At 34.7% G+C, this 22914-nt stretch overlaps 1 protein-coding gene across 4 annotated transcripts in view; it reads right to left on the bottom strand.

Moving 5' to 3' along the window:
• IMMP2L (inner mitochondrial membrane peptidase subunit 2) overlaps positions 1–22914 on the bottom strand; it is a 430059-nt gene that overhangs the window by 1286 nt on the left and 405859 nt on the right. The gene's annotated exons all lie outside the window — the stretch shown is intronic.

Genomic DNA, 22914 nt, shown 5'->3' with positions numbered 1-22914 from the left:
AAGGCACATCAGCCAGAACTGTGTCCAGGAAGCTCTTGAATATCTTCAGGAAGGAGGCTCCGCAACCTCCGAGCAACCTGTGCCAGTATTCCATCACCCTCACGGTTAATAATTTTTTTTCCTCATGCTCACATGGCATCACCTGTGTTTCAGTTTGTACCTGCTGGCTCTCATTCTATCACTGGGCACTACTGTAAACAGTCTGGTCCCATTCACTTGACACTGCCCCTTCAGATTTCACTTAAGAATTTAAAAGAACTTCTGGTTTGAACCTGTATATTCCTGCTTAAATTTTTATGTAAACTTACCACTTCAATCCCATTATGTTTCTCATCTCAAAAAATAAAATGATTTCAGTAAGCAAGTAGTTCAGAATTTTATGCAAATGGCCACCAAATAGCCCCCTAGGAATATCTTCAGCTAATTTTCTTGATTTCATTTCATAGGATTAATATATATTCACCATTCTCTCTCTACTACATAATTAAATCAGTGAAGCTGAAGTGGTCTATATCTAATTCCATATTCTGTAGTTTGATGAAGCAAGTGTTGAATTACTTGAATATAATTTGGCTACCTAATAGTCCACAATATCTAAAGTAGATCACTGAAACTGCAGTCTAGTATTGTTATTTCACTTGTTTAATCCCTTACATGGATCATTTATTTACCTGATCCATTGCCTCTTTTTCCTGCACTTAAGCAAAATACAATATATATCCAGGCTGATAAGTGACAACTCCTTTTTGATAGGATTTGGCTGTTTTATTTATTTATTTATTTTCTGTTTTGACATACTTCTGTGTAGGTTGTTTGGTATTTGTATAATTCACAATATCCTTTATCTTAATTATTCCGTAAAGTGGTCTGCAAATGTAAAATTACCATGGGGATTAGTTCTCTGAATATACAGCATGATGGCACACACATTACAGGCTGGTGCCAAAATATAAAACTACTGCAAACATCACTACTGCATATAAAAAAGTGACAGCATTAGTACAGAGATTAATGTTAAAATACTCTTCTCTAACACAAATAACATCTCATTTTCAAAGCTCTGTGTTTTCCTCAGTGCACTGCTTGTTACTGATGTCAGTAGGAGGTCTGAACACAGATTGAGGAATATAATAAATGAATCAAAACTTGTTTGAAGCTCAGACAGGGAATAATTTTGCCCAGAGGAATACTTCTACTGACCATCATCTGACTTGAAACTAATAAAGAAATATCCTTCCCATAAACCTGATTTAGAGGACAACATGACTAGTGCTAAAAAGGAAAAATGGATACTGTAGAGTTATGGAAGTCTTTACTAAATAACAAATGACACTGATACTATGGGGCTTCTTTTAAAATAACTTAAAAGCTCACTTTTAAAGCACCTTGCTGTCTGTCTGAGTTCTGCAGAGAACCTTAATAAGTTTTGTCCATTGCCTATTATTCTGTAGTTACTACAGAAGCCATGAATTTCACTGAGGAAGAACACAATTGTTTGCAGAGAATAACCTGCCCCTGTTAATGGATATACCCCCATCAAGGTTAGAAGTGGACTGAGGTTGAACAGAGAGGCTACACTTTCTGTCACAATGGTGAAATACTGAAATAATCTATAAAAGGAGAGATTTGCCAGTTTCCTTACAGACATTATTTACTCTCTTAGAAAAATAAGTTTACCCCCTTGAAATACCATTTTAACTGTAAGAAAAATTAACTCTTTCCATGCAACAACTCTGAGGACCAAGAGGTATCAGCAATCTAAATAGTGGAATCTTATTCTGTATTAAGGTCTAACTTTTAATCTTGCTGTTGCAACAACACAGATGTTATTCTGAACTGAATCCACATTATTCTCCCTAATTTGAGCAGTCTTGGCATTAATATTATATTTTTAGTATTTAAATATGTAACTGACCAACTGATAAACTTTTTTGTTATTTTTAATATAGAAGTTATATCTTCAAAACACGTTTTAAAAGAATAATATCATTTTGGCACTGTTACTGTGACAAAAGCTGAATTTCCTTGAAGTCTGCTTGTTATTATGTTAGTTATGTGAAGCTGAATAATTTTGGCACTGCATTAGGAAAAGATAAGCCTAGCCTTGATAGTACTATCAGCAGTGGGATTTACATCTTTCTTCCTCATTGTGTTCTAACTGGTGGATAAATGCACCTCCATTGGTAAAGATTATTATATTACCTTTATATTACCTTTCCTGATTTCAAAATATGTCTTTTTAAAATGCTCATTGATTTACAGACTGTGCTTTCTTTCCTGCTATTTAAAATCTTCACTGCCTCTTAGCTTGATTCCTTTCCTAATCTCCTATCATAATAGGAAAAGTAGCATTGATACAGTGTCAGAATTCTGTGGAGAAGAAGCATGCAGAGGTGCACATCAAATTCTTTGTAGGAATCGAAGTCCTCAGTCTTTTCAAGAAAAGAAAGATTCCGGGTAAGAATGCAACCCTAACAAGGAAGGGTATTTCTTTCTCAGGATATGTAAAATCAACCTAAGCTACTGAATTCAGCTACTGCTGACTATCATTGGAATTGAAACTAAGAAAGAAATATCCCTCCCATTAACCTCAGTTAGAGGATAATATAACTAGTGTTAGAAAGGAAAAATGGGTATTGTAGCCACTCCTCAATTTACTTGCAAAATCACTCTAAGTTAGGAGGATTCTTCACAGATTTCTGTTTGCTTTTTTCTTCTCCTTGAACCCCTGATGATTAGGATCAAGCTAAAACAGACAAGATTCCAAATTCTGTACCAATACTGAAACAATGAAGTACAGCAGCACAGAACGTAGCCTGAAGAGCAGCGCGGAAACAAAAGAAAAGGCTTTTACAACCATTTTTAGCCTAGGCTTCCTAAGCAGTCAATTTGCTAACCAGAAGTAATAGTAAGACAAAGAGATATAAAGCAATACAAGAATGCTTGTTTTGCTGTTTCTGTAACTTTGTAAGCCTGTATTTCCATTGCTAGAAACATGCTACCAATCTCCTACCAGCTATGTAATAATTTTTGAACTTCCCAGGCTTTTTTTGAATCTTCCCTGCCTGCCTGAAGTTCTGATCTAGCTTGTTTAGCTGCATTTCTTTTTTCCTAATGATTAGGTAGCTATTGCCCACTTTGTTATAATTTTGTTTATATTGATTATATTTCCTTGTATCTGCATAAACTTTTGGCATAGTTACAGGTTTTTGTATATAGCAAAAAGTTACTATTTTATGGAGAATTAAATTTTTCTGATGTTACCATGATAATGTGGATTTCAGGAGTACAGGCATGGTATGGTAAGAGGCGGGTACAGAATGACACTGCAGAATGCAGTCTTAAAAGCAACTCAGCAATGGTCACTTAAATACCTGACCGAGGAGCTGGACAAAAAGAATGTAAGGCTACCAAAATGAAAAAAAAAGAGTTCAAAAGAACAAGGAATGTACTAGCACAAATAAAACTTAGAATGTATAATAAATACAGATAAAAAGGAGTTGCCAATCAATGCAAAAAGAAAACAAAAAAACCATGTCAGAACTTGTATGAAGAGAATGAGATATAAGAAACCATCAGCATCATAATTATCTTGGTGAAGAATTTCGGATGTCCATAAAACTTGCTAAAACATTTTTTTCTTGTCTTTTTGGGAGGACCAAGTGCTCAGAAAAGCATAAAATAATGAAAAAGAAATTTTAGAATAGCTTTATCTGACACAGATAAATATGCAAAGACAACAGAAAGATTATAGAGCACAGCAGCAATCTTTAACACTGAATCAACATAACAATCCTTACTGAAAGTGTACTTGAATAAATGCTTGAATACAAATATACTTCTGAAGAAGGAAATACTATTTGAAAGTGCTTTCTTAAACTGATCTTGTTTCATACTGCTTAAGACTAGAAACATTTTAATACTGATTCCTATTTTGTCTCCTGCTCCCATTAATAATTAAATGTTTAAATTGTGCATCCTTTAAATTCCACAGAAGAGAACAGCAATGGATAGAAACAGAACTAAATTATAACCACTGCAGATTATAATCTGTATACTGGATAGATTTTATTAACTGCTACAAAATCACAATTTTTGAGGCATACATCAGCCTCTGGTTTTGAAGTCACTTCTTATCTCTCATAGGTTGTTCTAGCAGTATTACACAGACCTTCCCAAAACCATGGACAATGATAAATATGCAAACACAAAAACTGAAGTTCACTCAAATAAAAAAGAAAATATTACTGACCACAGTGTTTCAGATTCTGCTTTCTATTCTCTGTAGTGGTACATTCTCACTACACTGTTCTTGTTCATATATACATCAGCAAAGAAACTCCATACACAGACTTTCACATGCTTAGCACTATGGAACATCAGCTGTACTTTAAGTTTTCTTCTCAAGTCATCTGCTTCATAATGCAAAATAAATCACTAGGGATGGAGTTGGAGGGATTTCTGTAGCAGCAGAGTTCTATTCCAACTGCATTTGGAGTATTTACTATTCCCCACCAGAGGTTCTGAAAGGTACACAGGTACACAGTAAGTAAAAGACCCCCTAATGTGGAGATGATCAGTGTGATTTACAAATATATGATGATAGACATTATTTGAGCATGCCAACAGAATTAACAAATTTTTCCATATCCAGTAAATCTTATCCCTGTTGCCTATACCCTATTATCCAACTAGCTGTAGTATAACTAAGCATACAGAAATTCTGGAAGACTAGAAATGCCAAATTGGTGTGGAGGTTGAAAATTGTCTCCAAAGAGACACATTTAATGAGAAGAAGAGAAAAATGTCCAAAAAGTCTCAAAGAAAACCTCAGCACAGAAATACCTAGGCAACTATGCAATATTTCAGCTATAATACTAACAAAAATAGATAACATGGTATATCTATCTGTGTCAAATTAGATTGCTTGTCCTTAAGGTTGCTACATCAGGTTTTGATATTAGATTGTAGGTGTAAAATGGTCTCACAGAGAATTCTCCCAGTAAATTAGTCTCTTCAGAAAATCCATACTTTAATAGAAAGTAAACATGATTGCTATTACACTTCATTTTCTGTACATGGCTGAACTTTGAAACAACTACTATCAAGTGCAATAGCAGGAAATAAGGCTCAATAAAAATAAATTCCAGTGGATTATAGTAAAATCCCAGAGAAACCACTTCCTCTAGTAGAAGTACCTGTGATAATGAACAATGGCAGAGGAAACAAATATCCTTGACCTCCTTTTATGAAAGAAAGAATCACAGAACAATGAGAATAAATAAATTATTTTGTAAATAAAACCATACTCAGATTTTCTTTAACTTACATCAGCTTGCTGAAGGTTAGCAAAACAAGATGCTAAGTAGCTCATGAATTTAAAAACATGAAGTGATAGATTCCTTTCAGCTACACAGCAAAATACTAGCATCTTCATCATTCTTTCGTCTCATCCCTGAACAAATCAGACTTAATGGAGCCATACAGATCTAGTGACAAAGAAAAGAATGCAGCCCATTAATTTTGCTAGTAAGTGTTCCATTACGCTTCCATTAGTTTGATAGCTGAAGCAGCAGCTCCAGCCATAGATAAAGCATTCCATATGCATCTTCTTTCGCAGAACTACTGTATAATCAGTAAAGGTCCCTATCAAGGTTATCAAATTCAGAAGTGTTCATTTAGCTAGATAATATATTATAAAAGTGCCTGGAAATATATAAACCCCACTGCGATGATAATTTATTTTTGAAAATGTTTTAAACAGTAAAAATTGTGACACTCAAAAGTGTCAACTGGAAGTGATGCACATGTACTACACGTACAAATACAGAAACCATCACAAAATAAGGCATGCAAGACAGGAATATGTTTCAAATGCAATGACTGATTCCCAGAATGAATAACATCTGCATATTAGCACGGAATATTTGTCTGAAATTTGAATAACAAGTTGAATTCTCCAATCAAATGCTTATTTTGGTATTTAAGCTATTCAGACCAGAAAAGGTGAGCATGGTCACTGCACTGTAAGCTCAGGTTATTTCTTGAAAATGTGACATACTAAATACTGAATACACTGGGTTGCACTGTCTTTCGTTCTATCCTGTCTGCATCCCTCCCTTAAGCCTAAGATATGATAAAGGTAAAGTAAAAGAAAGAAATGATCACTGACAATTAAATATTTTTCATATATTAGATTTTTCCATGGTTACTGTGCAAATACAGACTGGTTAACCTTGAACTATGACTAACATTCATAACAGCGTTGAAGATTAAAAGAAATCAGTATCAAGTAATGTATTTTTTATTCTGTTTGTGAAGACATCAGTTGTCAAAGTCATTGACTAAATTAAATGTAGTAGCAGATTTGGGACAAATATTGTATGAGCTTCTATCTCAGTTTTATCTCAGTGTATTTCCTTGGAATTGTCAAGGTTGTATTATTGAAAGGGATACTATGGCTAATTAAGTTCTTTGTTCCTTCCCATTTGTTTCATTCAGTGTTTTCTAAAGAAGTACTTTAAAAATATGTTAACATAGTGTGCTTCTAGTCTTTTATCTTCAGAAAGTATAGCATTCTTCAAAATTATTCTTTCTTCCTTATGAAAAGAACCTTTATGCTAAATAGACCTACAAATGGCTTACAAACCAATCTATTATTTATTTTAGAATTCTAGTTACAAAAACAGTGAAAGAATTTGTTAAGTTCACAGTACAGCATTCTTCGCATGCTGTACATACATGAATAACATTTAACAGTTAAAAGCTTTTTAACATTTCACTGGATGAAGCACAAAATTCATAAGCTATATAGGATTGCCACTAAGCAATGCAACTCAACAAAAGACCAACACATGCTAATAGCATTCATGGCAGAGCCCTACATTAAAAAACAGTAATGGATTTGCAATTCAGTACTGAAAAGAATTAATAAATTGAGTTGCAATAAACAATTATTATATTTATTAGCTTCAGACAGCAAGCATTAGCTATATCCCAGATATTAATTACTCATAAATACATAAAAGCTTTAAAATGTGAATTCTTATTCAGCACCACATTGTGTTTGTGCCAACAGTGTCAGAAGAATGTAAGTACAAGAGACATTTTTCACCTTACTACACTGATATTGATTATGAGCAACATATTTCTTGACTGAATTCTTAGGACGTGATGCAGAAATGCTGTACATTCCAAATTAAGTTGTTTTCCATTTTTAATTGGTTGTATGTCATTAATGCAAACACAGCAGTACAGGAGTACAAGGGCAGGAGTCACAGAACAGTTCCCTGAATTCACAATTGCATTTGCTGTCTCACTATACTGCTCCTCTGCTGACCCTGTTCAGCCCTCTGGGCTGATGCTCATGCAGGTGAGACCATGATGTCTGCTTCATCACCCCATGTATGCAGAACTATGTGCACTCCATGGCATTGCTCTGGCCATGCGACTACTTGTGATGATGATGACTACTACTACTTCTAAGCTCTGCTGCAAGATGGAGGTACTTCCACTCTGTTACCAGCATGCACTTGTGGAAGTGTCCAGCAAAACCTGTCTCTCACAAAGCTGGCCTTTATGAGTGGCTGGCCTTGAAAAGCTACACAAAAAAAGCTGAGATGACAGACCAAACTCCACCAAAGTTGCTCAGGAAAGCACCCACTCTCACAGGTCAGAAATCAGAGCAAATTATTTATGAACTTCAGAGGTGCTGACACTAATGGATGTCATGGAAGACATCCCATCCCAATGCCACCCTGGCAGTACTTAAGGGTAGCTCCAGCATGGGTGACTCCATAAGGGATCACTGCTGGCCACCCTCATTATCTTAAATTTTACTTGGTAGAGACTTGCCCACCAGGGGAGAACACATTACAGTAATGATCAAAGGCTGAGGTAAGGAAAGAAGACAAAGAAAAGTCCAGTGGAAGCAAGAAAACCTGGCATATCAGAATACATGAGAAAACAGCTCTAATTTTAATAAAAGGTACAACATGTTACAATACTAAAACTATTACTGGGCAAGGCAAGACTTTTATAAAGTTGGAATAAATGTTCCAAAGTTTTCAGTAACTATAGTTTCCATGTCCAGTAAATAGATCTGTCTGTCTACTCAAAGGTTCTCTGTTATTTGTGGTACATTTCTCCAATTCTAATGAGGTTGTTGAAATACTGCTGATTTTCTCTTATCTTAAAAAGATCAATGTTCAATAGACTATTTCGCTTAGATATTTCAAGAAAGATTCTACTGTGAGTACTATTTTCTTCCAAAATGGCATACAGAAACAGTTTGACTTACAGAAAACATGCTGTTGGCAATATGAGTTATGAAAAGCGGTGGGGAGTAAATATACAATGAGCAGCTAGGATATCAAAATGTCATTAAATAGCTGCATGATATGTTATTAAAATTATAAAAGACTTTTTAATAGAGGTCTGTGTGAGGATGGCTAAAGCTCATCTAAAACAGTAAGTTTCATCAAGATAATTGTATATACACAATCCCCTGAGCTAATTTACTGGAAGAAAAACCACACACATAAATACTTAAATATACACAGAAATTTTTCTCCCTCTTATAGCTTTGATAATAGCTGTGAACTTAAGAACACTTAAATACTTTCTCCCTTATCTTTATCTGATTTATTCTTCATTTTCTTTGAACTTACAGAGAAGAGATTAAATGTGCTAAAACCAACTTGTACATTTTTGAAAAAACTATGTCTTATACTGTTATATTTGTCAAAATATATTGCTTCTTGGTATAATCACGATCACATAGCTATCCTTTCACTTTGTAAGAGAAATTGTGATTAAATAATTGACTCTATTAATTATGAATACCATTTTCAAATCCCACGTAACTAATCTGCTACATATTAACTTTTTTTTTTTTTTTTTTTTTTCCTCGTTCACTCCTGATCAGCTTAAGATAATGGCATAATAGGTTCAGTTAAGAAAAAAAGCTTCACAAAAATAAATCAGAAGTATATTAACATTCATATCCTAATTTAGATGCTGTTGCAGTTCTCCTTTGCAAGCCTAAATCTACAAAGCTGAATCTCACATTAGATGATTGTTTAATTCTCTACAGAAAAATTCCTAAATGAGGTAACAGACTTCATGTGTGCTTATGGTGAAGGAAATTTTAGAGAATTCACTATGATGGATCATATCACCAGGCCTGACATGCACCAGGTGGCCTGGCAGAGCTGACTGATGCAACAGAATCATGGAATCATAGAAAGGCTTGTGTTAGATTGGATCGTCTAGTTTCACCCTCCCTGCCATGGGCAGGGCTGCCACCCACAATATCTGGCTGCCCACACCCAGTGGAGAAATAGAGACCAGCAGTCAAGGTGATGCAGATCCCCATTACAGTGGGGATTTCATAAAAAATTAGGAGGGAGAGAAGGAGACCATGTATGAGCTCCCTGGCCATTACATTAGAGATCCAGTTCACTGGCCTAAAGAGGTACATTCTTCCCTTGGGATGTCCTAGGAAACCTCTTCTAGTCACTGTATCTCCTCTTGTAGAGTGTCAAAGGATTCCTGAAAGCCTGTGCTACACTTTGAAAAAGCACATAAATGACTGAGGTTCACAAGAACATACAAAAAGTACTTAGTAGACAGACACAGTCACTCTATTCAAGATCTTTGGAATTATTCCTGGAACATATACACCATATACATATATATATATTTTTTTTCCCCTTGCTCTCCAGCTTTCTTTAAAACACACTTTAGTAGCATGACAGGATACTATTAACCAAATAACTAAGGCACAAACTTCATTCTTTCAAAGTGAAAATGAAAAGTTACCTTCCTGGTTAGATAAAGACAATAGCCAGCCTTAATCCACTACTTCACTATCAAGAGCTATATTTATCTCAAGGAGATAATAAGAATTTTCCTTAAGCTTTACAGCACGAGAGAGAAAGTAGTGGAAGACTAATGAATTCAGTTTCCTGAATATTTAATAAAATATTCTTACATAGTCGTAATCAAACCATAGTTCAGCAAAGCATGTGCTGAACTTTAAATATTCAAGTAAAACACTTGAGTACATTATTAAAATTAAGTAAAATAAAATAATAAAATGAATATAATTTCCAGAGAGCTGATGATCCAGATTTATTAACTCTTTAAATTGCATGATTTTTTCAGCGTATGTGCAGTAAATAGGTTATTTGAGCTAAGTAGAAGCAAACAGGTTGGATAGGTCACCATTATAGCAAAATGATTAGCACACATCATAGAAGCCGAAAGATCTAAATTTTAAAACTTAACACCATCAAAATTAATTCAGTCAGGGTAGAGCCCTTCCACTTCCAGAAAGAAAACTGACAAAATTAAAATTCTTTTTAAGCACTTACCTTTGTTACACAATATTATTCAAGATACACTGCAAAAACTACATTTATTCTGTACCTCAGAGTTTTGGGGGACAGCAATCAAATTTTAGGTCACAGACTGCATATCCATCACCATCACTATAATGCCTAGAGATCCAAAACTGTCTCTGACATTAGCTGAGGAGACAGCAGTAGTGACATGTGCAGACAGCATAATTTTATCATCAGTCTGCTTTGGAAAAATATAGTTCTGTATATTTAATGAGTTGATTTTTTCTGCTACAGGATTTAAACGTTTGAGTAAGTGAAAAATAAAGTGATCCATATTTTAAATGGAGTATGATTCTGAGGTCATAATGAATCGTTCATCTTCTATCTTGCTTTACTATCAGGTATGTGTACCGGTTATGAAATTAAGGCATTTGCAATTGCTTTGCAGTGGAGATCTGGCAACATATCTCAAGAATCTTTGTTCTTTCACTACTGCACAGCTTATTTTGAGCATGGTAAGGGTTATGCATTCTTGTTTTCAAAATGAAATGTTGAGCATTTTTTTATTCAATGAATCTGAATATTTTCTTTTTTGTTTTTCTTGAAGATAAAAGCAAAACAAATGAATAAACAAGAACCAAAACCATGGGAAGACATGCCTCCATGCATTACTGTAAATTTCCTCATGTTATCTATGTACCCATGACACCCCATGTCTTCTAGAGTCACACACCGACAGGAGAAAAGCTAAAGCTGACTTGTCCTCAGAAGTCTCACCATCTGGTAGTATGCGCAATTTACCCATTTGAAGAGTGAATCAATCTCAAATTGAAAGCTGCCACATTGTATGTTTGCAGACACAAGGATGTGACTTTAACCGCGAATCAAATACACATAATGAATCAAAATCATGATACTGATACATGATGTAGTAAGTAAGAAGATGGAAGTTAGTATCTATTGATAATAATGTACACATCTAGAGAAGTATGTTTTCTATCCAAAGCAAACAAATGAAAGGCCAGAATCTCAAGAGATAAAATAAGATGTAGAGAGGACAAAAAATTTGAATAGATGCTGAGTTGCTTGTTCAGCTCACACTCTGGAATCTGACTTCCTCTCCAGACTTCAGTAAAGATATAGATTTAGTGAACAATACTGACAACTGAAAAACGTTCTCAGTCAATGCTAATGCAAAGCCTTCTCTAAATCAATTCCTTCTATTCTATTACATTGGCCCACAATTTCAGAGGCAGATGATGGTGGTATGGAAATAGAAGTTGAACCTTCACACCACTATTCCATTTTGCAGCCATGTGACAGATGGCAGCAGAGGGGCAGTCTGACAAAATGGCATCTGACACTGAAATGTATATGAAGAAAACATGTGTCATTGAATTCCCCCATGAAGAAAAAAATGGCACCCACTGTCACTCATTAACGCTTGCTAAACGTTTATGGAGACCAAAAAGTGGATGTGAGCACAGTGAGATGGTGCATTTCAGCTGGGGTGACAGCAACATGAAAGACAAGCCACATTCGGATTGCCATGCAGACTTTCAGAAGAGCAGCATGCAGGCTCTTATTCATTGCTGGTGAAAATGCACAGCTACTGGTGGTGACTATGTTGAAAAACAGCTTTGTAGCTGAGAATTTGCTCTATGTAATAGTGCTATTGATCTCTATGCATCTGTTGTAGTTTACATAGAAATAAATAAATGTGTGCAGAAATGGAGACTATCTCTTAACAACCAGCATCACTCCTAGCCAATGACAATTGAAATAAATTCAATTATGACCTACCACTCTTCAGTACATTACATATTGTCATTCATGATAGTACAGAACACACAGAAAATATTCCATTAGTTTACTACTGTGGATGTGGCTCTAAGAATCCCTGTTATCCCAAAGCACATCTACTGAATTTACTGCTGTTACACAAACAAGGTTGAGTCTATTTGATTATTGTCACTTAAGACCTTTTATTGAGTAGCATGCCAAAATTAATCTCTATTTAATGAGTTTTTTGAAATGGTTTTAAAATATCAAAATTCTGAAATATGCTCATTATAACTATTAGTAAGTAATTTAAAATGATAGCTTATAAGTTGTGACTGGATCCTAAAGCCATATCAGAAACAGTGTTCACATGACAGCCTGTCAGATTATTTTATGCATGATACATGGGTCCAGCTGATTACTAAAAAGTTGCATTTTTATTATTGTTTTGAAAAACTAAAGCTTAAATTTCTGCCATAAGAAGTATACTTTCTACTTACTTTTTCTTTCTGCATCATAGCACACTGACATCATCCACCTCTACACTAGAAAACTGTGAATTACTGAATTTGTTTCCCTCAGCTTCTCCAATATGAGAAAGCGCAACTGTTACAACATAACAGCCATAAATCCATGAACTGAAAGAGAAAAGGCAACAGATATGCTCATGAAGCCTTAATTTCTCTGTATTTGACAAAGACACTAACATGATGAGCTGTGGCATTTCTGTGTAAAATCCTTTTTGAATTTGCAGTGTGTCAAATTGCATCAGTCAGGAGTCAATAAGTTCTTCGTGACATCTCACCCATAGGGAAAGCTTGGGTGTGACTTTTTGTTTTGCTTTGCTATTTTAAGAGTACGATGAAGACTGCAATAACAGTTCTGCAAACTCCTCAGCCTTCAAAGTGTAGTATAAAATAAGACCTGCATATATTAAAAAACAAGGGAAGAAGAAAGGAAAGGAGGAAAGAAGGAGGGAAGTATCCTTGTTAAAAACCCAAGGTCAGTGACATAAATATGAAAATGAAGATGTGGCAGTTTTTTTAATAACTTTCTGATAGTAATTATAATACTAAAGGGTATTTTTGCCATTGGTGTTTCCTAGAGGAAACAGAGCTACCCAGAGCCAGTCTATATTTTCGAAATAATGATTCATTTTGTTTAGAGAAGTCATCCTCAACTGTTAATTTCTTAAGGCCTTAGTTTGAGATGTAATTTTAACATTGACTGCAGTCTGGAACTCTTCCTCAAACTGATTAGTAGTGTATTTGAAAGCTAGTTGCAGTAAATATGAGAGGACTATTCCTGTAAACCAGTGAACCTGATTTCATTTTCTTAGTAAAATGGGACATAAAAAAAGGAAGCAAGCAAACAACAACAACAACAAAAAGAACACCAAAAATGGACATATGGAAGATTGTGAAAAATGAGTGTGTCAAACTTCTTTGGAACCTTGCTGGTTTCAACTGCTATTGTATAGAGTGATGTGAGCAGCAAAGCTTAACAGTATTATTGCTCTGACAAAAGTAAATGACAGTCTAGTATTGTGCTGCTTTTTGCTTTTGATGAGGGCTATTATTTCTAATAAGCATAATACACAGTAATATCACAACTTGTCATGACTTTTCTGGAAAACATGAAAGCTTGAAGCAAATACATAGGATTTATGAATGTCACTGGTATACAGACACAGTCTCTTATGGTACCTACTGAAATGCTAGGGAAAGGTACTGCTAATCACACGGGAAACAAATAGGACAAAAGTATTTAGTGGAATACTTGCAAGACAATATATATATATATAAATAAACAAACAAACAAAAAAAATCCTCAAATATTTTGAGTTCTACTACAGAAATGTGAATGCTGCTTAAGATTCCTTCCAGCACTAACAAGTGTTGATAGCCTAACCTGAGGGACTTATTTGGTGATCTTGTTTGTCAACCAGAACAAAGTCCTATGCAAACAAGGAGGAACAATCATTCCCTCTGAAATTTCTGAATCTCCTGTCCATTTTCGTAAGATAAGATATGAGCAGTGAGAAGCCAATTGCCTCACAGGCATTAAACTCAGACAGCTATTAGAATATAGTGCAGACTACTGTAAAATTTACAATAAGTCTGACACAGAGCTTATTGGATTTAAGGGATATAATTTCATATATAATTTAATTTGTTTCAGTGGACACTGGTTTTAACCCTATTGGTATGATCTAATGTCTACTGAAGCAGATGGAAAAATACCTACAAAAGAAATCATATATGTACACACTATTATGAGATCCTTGGGTGGATAAAGACAGGGATTCTAAGACAAATTTTATTACTGAGCTTATGCTTCTGTATTTTTTTTTTTTTCCTAAAAACATACTTGGTTTTACATAGAAAAGTTGCCTTGGAAATAATCAGAGAACTTCAAGCAATTTCTGTCTATCTGGAATACTTGCTATGACCTTGCTTTCTGCAGAGTAAAGGCACATCTACATGCACATCTTTCTGACCCAAAAATTTGCATGCTGTAGGTCTAATAAAGCAAATACTCCAGGGTTTTTGACAGCCTCAAACTAACACTGTGTCAAGAAGACATAAGAAGTAGATTGACATAACTTGTCATTTAAATACTTTTCATTAAAGTTCTCTGATGTCTAAATCAGCGATGTGATTGAGCAGTGATCTCTGATAAAAATATGAAGATATTTAGAGAAGTTTAAAACACACATTAAACATAGGAAATCACAGTTAGAAACCTGAGTTGAAGAAAATATCTAGTGATCAGAATTCACATAAAATGAAGACCAATTGAATTATCTTACTAGATCCTCTCTCTGTATGTTCTTGAAATCCTGTGAGAAAATCAGCAAGCTTGTATTCTCCCACCTAATTCAATAGCCTAAACTGAAAAACATGCCAAGCTCTACAGACAAGTAGTGGGAATGAGAGGACCTCAATAGAATGATGCAGACTTTCAGTAAGCAGTACAAGTCTTTCCCATTTCCCTCCATTGCCTAGACAGAGGCTAGGCAACTGTCCTATTAATTTGAGTGCCTCTGTTCAGGGCTTACGATTAGATTAAAAGAATCTGAGGTTCTTTATTGCTTTTAAAATCATGTAATGTTCTCCATTAGATCCATCTCTTCAAAAGAAATACTCAAAATAAATGGAAAACATCATTTCACATTAAATTAAAGTCCCAAATAACTTGATACTTTATTTAGAGAGCACAACAGCAAAGCTCCTTTTGGATTTCACTAGCCTGGGACCAGTATGCAGTAGTCAATACAGCTTTTTCCTTAATTCATGAATAACTTGAGTGTTTTTTGGAAAGAGTTTTGTTTGTTGGTTGTTTTTTTTTGTTGTTGTTGTTTTTTGTTTGTTTGTTTTTAATTTTTGTTTTGTGTTTGTTTTTCTTTCCCCTCAGAAAATTAAGTCAGAAGGCTGTTCTTTTACACTGCAGTGCTAAAGGAGAATAGTAATATCTGAAGGTAGATTGTTGCAAATAGGATAGCTTACAGTGTTAGAAATCTTGGTGACCTTGAGTAGAATCAGTTCCAAAATGCAATTTGTTAAATACTATTCTACTACCTGACAGATCTAGGAGTGAGTGCTTGTGAGAATAGTAAAGCTGAAATCCCTTGGTGTAGTTAGATAAAAAGTAGCAGAACCTGTCTAAATAGCACATTTGTTGTATCTAGTTTTGTGGCTTCAAAATGCTTTGCTCAGGAAGCTGCTAAGCTCAGGAGTAGAAATCACCTCATTTCAGTTATCACAAAAGCATTATTGTATACTGCCTCTGTTCTAACCACAGCAATTCACTGTCATGAAAAAAAAAAAAAAAAAGAAAGAAAAAGAAAAAGAAAAAAGAAAAAAAAATCACTGATGCAAAGCTGGGTTAAAAATACAAAAATACTCCTCTTAGGAGTAAAACAGAATGCATTAAAAAGAAAGACTTCTTGACTACTATCAAATTACTCCAATTTTCTTTTCTTTTCTTTTGTAATTAAAAAAACAAACAACAACTTGTTGATTTAACCTCAGCTCCCAGGGTTTCTTTTTTATAGAGCACTTTCAGGTAAGTAGATATGTCGTGTTTTTTCCATGGGGCCACATCTGAAATGAGTCAGTCACTCTATACTTCTCATGCTGAAAAGAACTTCATCTAAAAGTACTTTAAGATTGGATCTTTTTGTGTGAAGCCTGAGCAATCTGCAGCCAGTGAAGAATAAAAAATATATGGAGGATTCACTAACAGAGATGCAATTGTGAGGTGCAGAAATAATTGCTGGAAAATATCAAAAGATGGTGCACTCTGGGAAATTTGGGCTTCATTTAATTTTATTCAATTCTATGTGTCCTGCAAATTTTATATGCCAGGTTACGTAGAGAGTAATACTTCATCATATAGAAATAATGCAATATAAATTTATTTATTTATTTATTTGTTTATTTAATGCGCAGATAATAAGGCATACCTTTATTTTTAGATACTTAATTCCTGGTCCCTTACTTTCAATATAATTATTTCTCCAGCAGGACCTAGTTTTACTAAGGCTTAATTGGCATATAATACTTCAGTTATTTATAAATATAACTGCTGTGCATTGCACTAATATTCCTGTAAATTATATTTTTCACACTGTCTGTAGGCTAAAGGGAATAGGATGGTTCTGGTTGCAGTTTGAAATAGAAAGAAAAAAAAAAAAAGTGAAACTGAAAGAAAACAAGTGGTTGTATTTAAAGATTTATGCTGGAACTCTGTTTCTTCAGGTAGTGCATGAATATTTTCTCTGAAATGAAGTGTCCTTGATATACTCTTCTTGCACTTTATACTGTTCCATGAATTATAGAAGAATCCACAGTGGCTGTGTATGTTATTTTGGAAGTCAGTACTCTCCTTAAAAGCAGACTGAAGTAAGGAACACTGAATTATCCAATCTGTAGTCACTTGGTATCAACACAGACTTGCCAAAGGGGAAAAAAAAAATAAATAAAGCTCAACAAGAAAAATATCTCCAGAAAGAAGCCTTGGGAAAGAGATATTAAGTCAGGTTAAAAGCATCAGAGCAGTATTTGGGGAAGTAAATTAATAAAAGTGGTTAAACAGACCAATAATTGAGACTTCTACATCTAATTGAAGCAAGAGACTATGATAGGGTTTCTATGACCAGGAGGTTAAAACTGCTGAACATTCACGGAGTTCGAAGAGTGAATGGGAACACAGTGAGGTGATGGGTGGTGCATTTCAACAGTGGTGACAGTAACGCGAAAGACAAGCCACATTCCAAACTGCCATGCTCTGCTGTCACACCACAAAATGTAGAGTGACTCCATCAGCTCATCCACGAGATTCTGCAGCTGGTGGAGAGTATGTTAAAAAAGAGTGTTTTGTATCTGAGAATTTGCTCTAACAAATAGTGTTGTTGTGCTCTTTGCATTGTTTGGAGTTTCCATAGAAAAAAATAGGAGGCCAGAGTGACCTACATATAACCTTGGAAACTTTTGTGTCTTTCTGGACTAAGCAAATGTTCTTTTTTCAATTTCAGTGGAATCTTAAAGCTAGGCTCAAAATGAAACTAACTGTAGTCTCCTTTTATCTAATCTATTGGTTTTATCTGAGTCACTGAACTATGCACCCTTTCAAACTGACTTAAAAGTTTAAAAGTAAACACTGTTCTAGTAGATTTGCTAGATTCGACACTTTTCTAGTAAGAAGATGATGAAAATCCATGTGGAAAAAAAAAAAAAAAAAGAAGTTCAATTAGAAATTATTTCTTACAAACATTTAAAATGCTACATCTCACCTCACTCATCTTATCTGAAGGTAAGAAACAGTAGCTATTACAATAGATAAGTCACAAAGTACTATGACATGCACTGTATTATGGACAGTAGCATACAGGCCTTATTTTCTTTTTGATTTTAAACTAACATTCAAAGTTAAAAGCACTTTTCACACCCCCCACTCCAAACTGCAAGAGAGAATGTTTTCCCTTGTCAGAGTAAAGCTACTTTAAATAGCAATGTAATGCTGACACTGTGACAACAGAATTGCTAATTTATACGCAACTGATCACCATCCGACTGATAGGAAGCCAACTGTAACATGCCTAATATGCTAGGACCAAAGTTCAATGCAGTTTGCAGAAAAAGTATTCAAGAAAAACTTCCTGACTATGCAAATGCTAATAGTATGTAAAAAACAGTGACGTAAAAAGAAAATTAGAAATAAAAAATTCCTACAAATCTATTCAGTAAATCTGCCACATCTAGGAGATTCTTATGTTATTGAGAGAGGTCCAGTCAACAGCTGAACTTGGATTTTGCAACCGTGTGGTCAAGGTGGAATTACATCACTCTCAAGAGGCTGATGTAGCTGCTGATAATAGCCAATGCAGGATTTATTAAGGTATCTTGGGATATTCTATATCCCACAGAAAAAAGCCAATATAGATACAACCTGATAATCAAAGACAGCATGAAAATGAGAAAATGATAATGTCTTATTGTCCCCATGTAGTGACCTCTAATACATGCCTTGAATTTTCTAGTCTTTAACATATAGAACTTCTTTGCCAGAAATACTGAAAATGACAAATCAGAACCAGAGGGGGAAAAAAAAAAAAGAAAAAGAAGTAATATGAAAAGTGTGCAGCAATACACGAAAGAAGGCAGTTCTCAGGTAACTGTATACAATCTTGTGCCTTTGACAACTCAAATTGTTTTGAACAATGCGCAATTCATGGCCATGACAGGGCAAATACTTTCCTTCCTTCAATTATTTGTTCCATTCCCTGCAGGATGAAGTGAATAAATAAAATTACTTCTAAAAAGCCATTTTAAGTCATTATCATTTACAACTCAAGGAAAAGAATCTTGAAATCCTTCTGTGTATAAGCAGTCCCCCTTCCCTGTTCAATTTGGAAATAAATTCTGTATATACTGGAAAGAAGGATCACTTCAAAAGCATACAAGAAAATAAAAATTATACAAAATTAAGACAATTGGCAACATGTGTATAGTTAGGATTAGGTCAATGAGTAGAATCCAAAAGTAGAATTATTTCCACAGTGGCTCGTAGAATATTAATTTACTAAATTGAATATTTGATAGTTCACTTTAGCAGTATCATGGCAAAGCACAAGCAGTGCAAACTGGCACAAAAACCTACATCTAATTAAAGCATTCAGAAACACTGTTTTGTATTTTGAGAAAAACAAATACAGAGAACTCTAGGCACTAAGTAGTTTGTCTTGATTTTCTTTACCGCAAACAGAGGAAGAACACTCAGTTTAGGCCCTTGCCTGAATCACTGTCTACAGAATCCCTTCATCCACCTCTTTTATCCACAGATCATAGATGCATCCTAAAGAGAATACTCTAAAGTCAGCCTTTGAGAATACCTTCAGCTCCTTTTTTTCGCTGGTTCTCCAGGCAGGAGAGTTCCAGGCATTCCTACACATTGCTATGCAAACACTGAAAAGATATCAAGACATAATGTTGGAAGAAAATGAAAACAACATACTGTTCCTAAACATTCACTGTGGTTACAAGGGACAATATAAGCAGTAATGGATAAATTGAAAGAACTGTTTTAGCAGCAAATATTATAGCTCAGTGTATGATAGTATTCAGGACAGAAACTGTTGAACTCTTTATTTTAATACACATAGCCTCAAACCTGTCCAGGTTCTGGTACTTTTAGTACCAATTTTAGTACCAATTTTTGTCAATTTTCCCTAAAGCTGTTAATTTTCCAGGTAGTCTTCACTAGTGTTTTTGTTGTTGCTGTTTTTCTTATCTGGCCATTGACATTTTTTGTCTGTAGGCTAATTCTTGAAGATTATACAGGTGCTAAAGTGTGCATAGGCTATACATGATCCTCATGCAGCAGATTATGTAAAACAGTGTAAAGTAATCACCTGTTGTTTTCATTCTAATTTCTTCTTGGGATCTTGTTTATATATCAGTGCAGTTAAAAATGTAGGTTGCATCATAACCCCCAAAATTTTAGCTGCCGCCTCTCCCTACGCTTCTCACAACTGTTGCAGTTCATTGATGATTTTGCCATCTGCCTGTACCTCAAATGCTTGGTTTAAATATATAGAGGCAAGACAGACAACTCCATTACAAGACACAAAGACATCTTTAGCACCATAAACACAGCCTTCAAGCTTCCTACTACTTTATTGAGCAATCTTGTGACTGCAATGGAATCAGCACCAGAATGGTTTAATCCAATCTGCACTGCATGGCAATGCAAGATCCTGCAATATCTCCTGGTTTATGTCCTTGACAGGATATGTTCTTCATAAAGGAACAGTCCTAATGGTCAGTACATATAACTCTGATGTTTGTACATCCAAGCACTTCTCCAGTGGTGACAGCAGGTTTTTACTAGTGTGTTATGCAGGTTCTTGCTTGTTGCTGGCAAAAATGCATAGATAATGCTGGTGACTATGCTGTGTTTTGTAGTCAATAATTTGCTCTATCAAATAGTGTTATTGTGCTCTTTGTAACTGTTGCAAGCAATGCATATCACTGCTAATTAATATTTGACTGCTATAAAAAATATTCTGTATATGCATACTCCTTTGCTGCTGTCTTCCTAACTGAGTCCTGTAAGTTAGTAGCTTAAATAGACACCACTACACTATTATTTCTATATGATGCAGACAGGATTTAGTCAATGCAAAATCAGGAAGGCAATATGTATACTGAGTTTTTTTCTTTTTCATACTTTGAGTAAAATCCATTTATTCCTCCTTCTGTTCTTTGTGATGGTCTTTCATACAATTTCATTTCGTGCTATCATGTGTTTATTTCATGAAGTTTACTCTCAATTCCTTTTACTCCATTAATCATAAGTATTAGAGAATAAGCATATTTTACTGCACCGTGTGCTCCGTGTTACTGTAATGCATTTAATTCTTCTCTACTACCTAAAACATGATCATCAGGTTTTAAGGTAGATAAGTATAATCAGAAGGAAATCATAGGATCTGCAAGACCCGTAAAGTGTTATTTCTCTCAACAACTCTGTTTTGTAAGAATCTGCAGTATAACACTGGGTATTAAAGCATACATTACTTTTATACACCATATTACTACACAATAGGAAATTATAAGATAGTGTGGTCAAAAAGGAGGGATAGCACAGTGTGGAAAATATCCATAGCATTTTTTAGCAATCTGGTTTCTAGCAGCGCAGAAATGCAATCTAAACTCCTACATCAAAACTTTACAGAAATACATTCAATTCTATTTTAGATTAAATTGTTTCTGGAATAAGATTATCTGTCACATTTCAACTCAGAAACATTTCTTGATATCCAAATTCCATCTTTTCACAGTCACTATGAATAAGTTGGTAGGCTTTTAATTACAAAAGCACAGATATGCCCCTAAAACAAGAGTTTTCATTATTCTGATTTTGCAGGGACTACTTTAAGACTCTGAGGGTGATATAAAATCTAACGTCAGTAATCATTCTCAGGCACATTTCCCTCTATAACGTGTGTATTCTTTACTCTTCTAAAATAAATAAATAAAAATGAAGGCACATTTACAGCTGCTGCCTACTGATCTGTGTGCATTGAGCAGAACATCAACATATTCAGCTTATAAGAACTGTTTGCAAGAGCACGTTTGTCAAGCAAAACTATCTCAGAGCACTAGGGAACTGATGTCTCAGTTGGATTATTTCACTAACTCTTCTATAACAGTGTAGAAGTGTTATTTTAACTGAGGCTGTGCAAAGAAAACAAAAAAATTCTCAGAGTGTTAAAAATCTCAGAAATCTCAACACTGGAACCTGAAATCATTTCAGGCTTGAGGCTCAACATGTAAATAAAATCTACAGTGAGACAGAACACAGATGGCAGAAAGAAAATTAGAGGTTTTGATCCTGACCTGTTTCCAAAGTACAGACCATATATATAAATAAGCATTTTAATGAAAAAATAATTTAAAAAAAAGTCAGTAAATTGTCATGTCAATAAATATGCATGGGCAAAAGCAAGTAAAAAGACTGGTAATTTCACTTTTTACTCTGTAATGTTAGAAGAACCATCCTCATGATCTACAACAGAAAAGAATATATGACTCATCTGTGTGGTGTTTCATACTAGGCTCATCCATCCCTTCCTGTCTAAGCTCTGTCCTTTCTCAAACTTAATACTTGAGTAAGATGAAGAGATCTTGAATAAAGAGATTAAACATCCAAGAAAAACAAACAAACAAACACATATATGAGGGCTGTTCTGAAAGCAGTCCTCTGACAGTGACGTAAAAGACCAGCTGAATTCTCAATGGCCATGCAGATTTTTCTAAGTGCAGCAAGCAGTGCAGGCTCTTGATCTTTGCTGGTGAAAATGCATAGTTAATGGTGAAATAAGAGCACTTTGTAGCTGAGAATTTGCACTATCAAATAGTGTTATTGTGCTGTTTTTAACTGTTGTCGTTTCCATGGAAATAAACAGGAGAGAGATATTCTTCTTGGAGCAATCTACACAGACTACTGGAATTAGAGATATAATACTTTAGAAGATTATATAATTATAGAATTAAGAATACATGAAAAAAAAATTATATATAAATATATATAAATAATACATTATCAGATCTTTCTCATAAAACAAACCGATGACACACCTTTTCAGAATGCTTTACTAAAAGCACAAAAATGTGAATCCTATTTCTAGTGTTGTCTGTGGAAAGAACTGAGCAATTCCAGCGAGGCCAGAGTTTTGTCAGGGTTCAAAGGAGGCAATCATTTTGACTGGACTGTGACC

Source organism: Coturnix japonica, chromosome 1 (genome assembly GCF_054131305.1).
Source record: "Coturnix japonica strain WE chromosome 1, WE-NBRP24, whole genome shotgun sequence".
NCBI classification, from domain to species: domain Eukaryota; kingdom Metazoa; phylum Chordata; class Aves; order Galliformes; family Phasianidae; genus Coturnix; species Coturnix japonica.
Note: the sequence above shows the minus strand (reverse complement) of the source record. Positions and strands in the feature narration are given on the sequence as shown.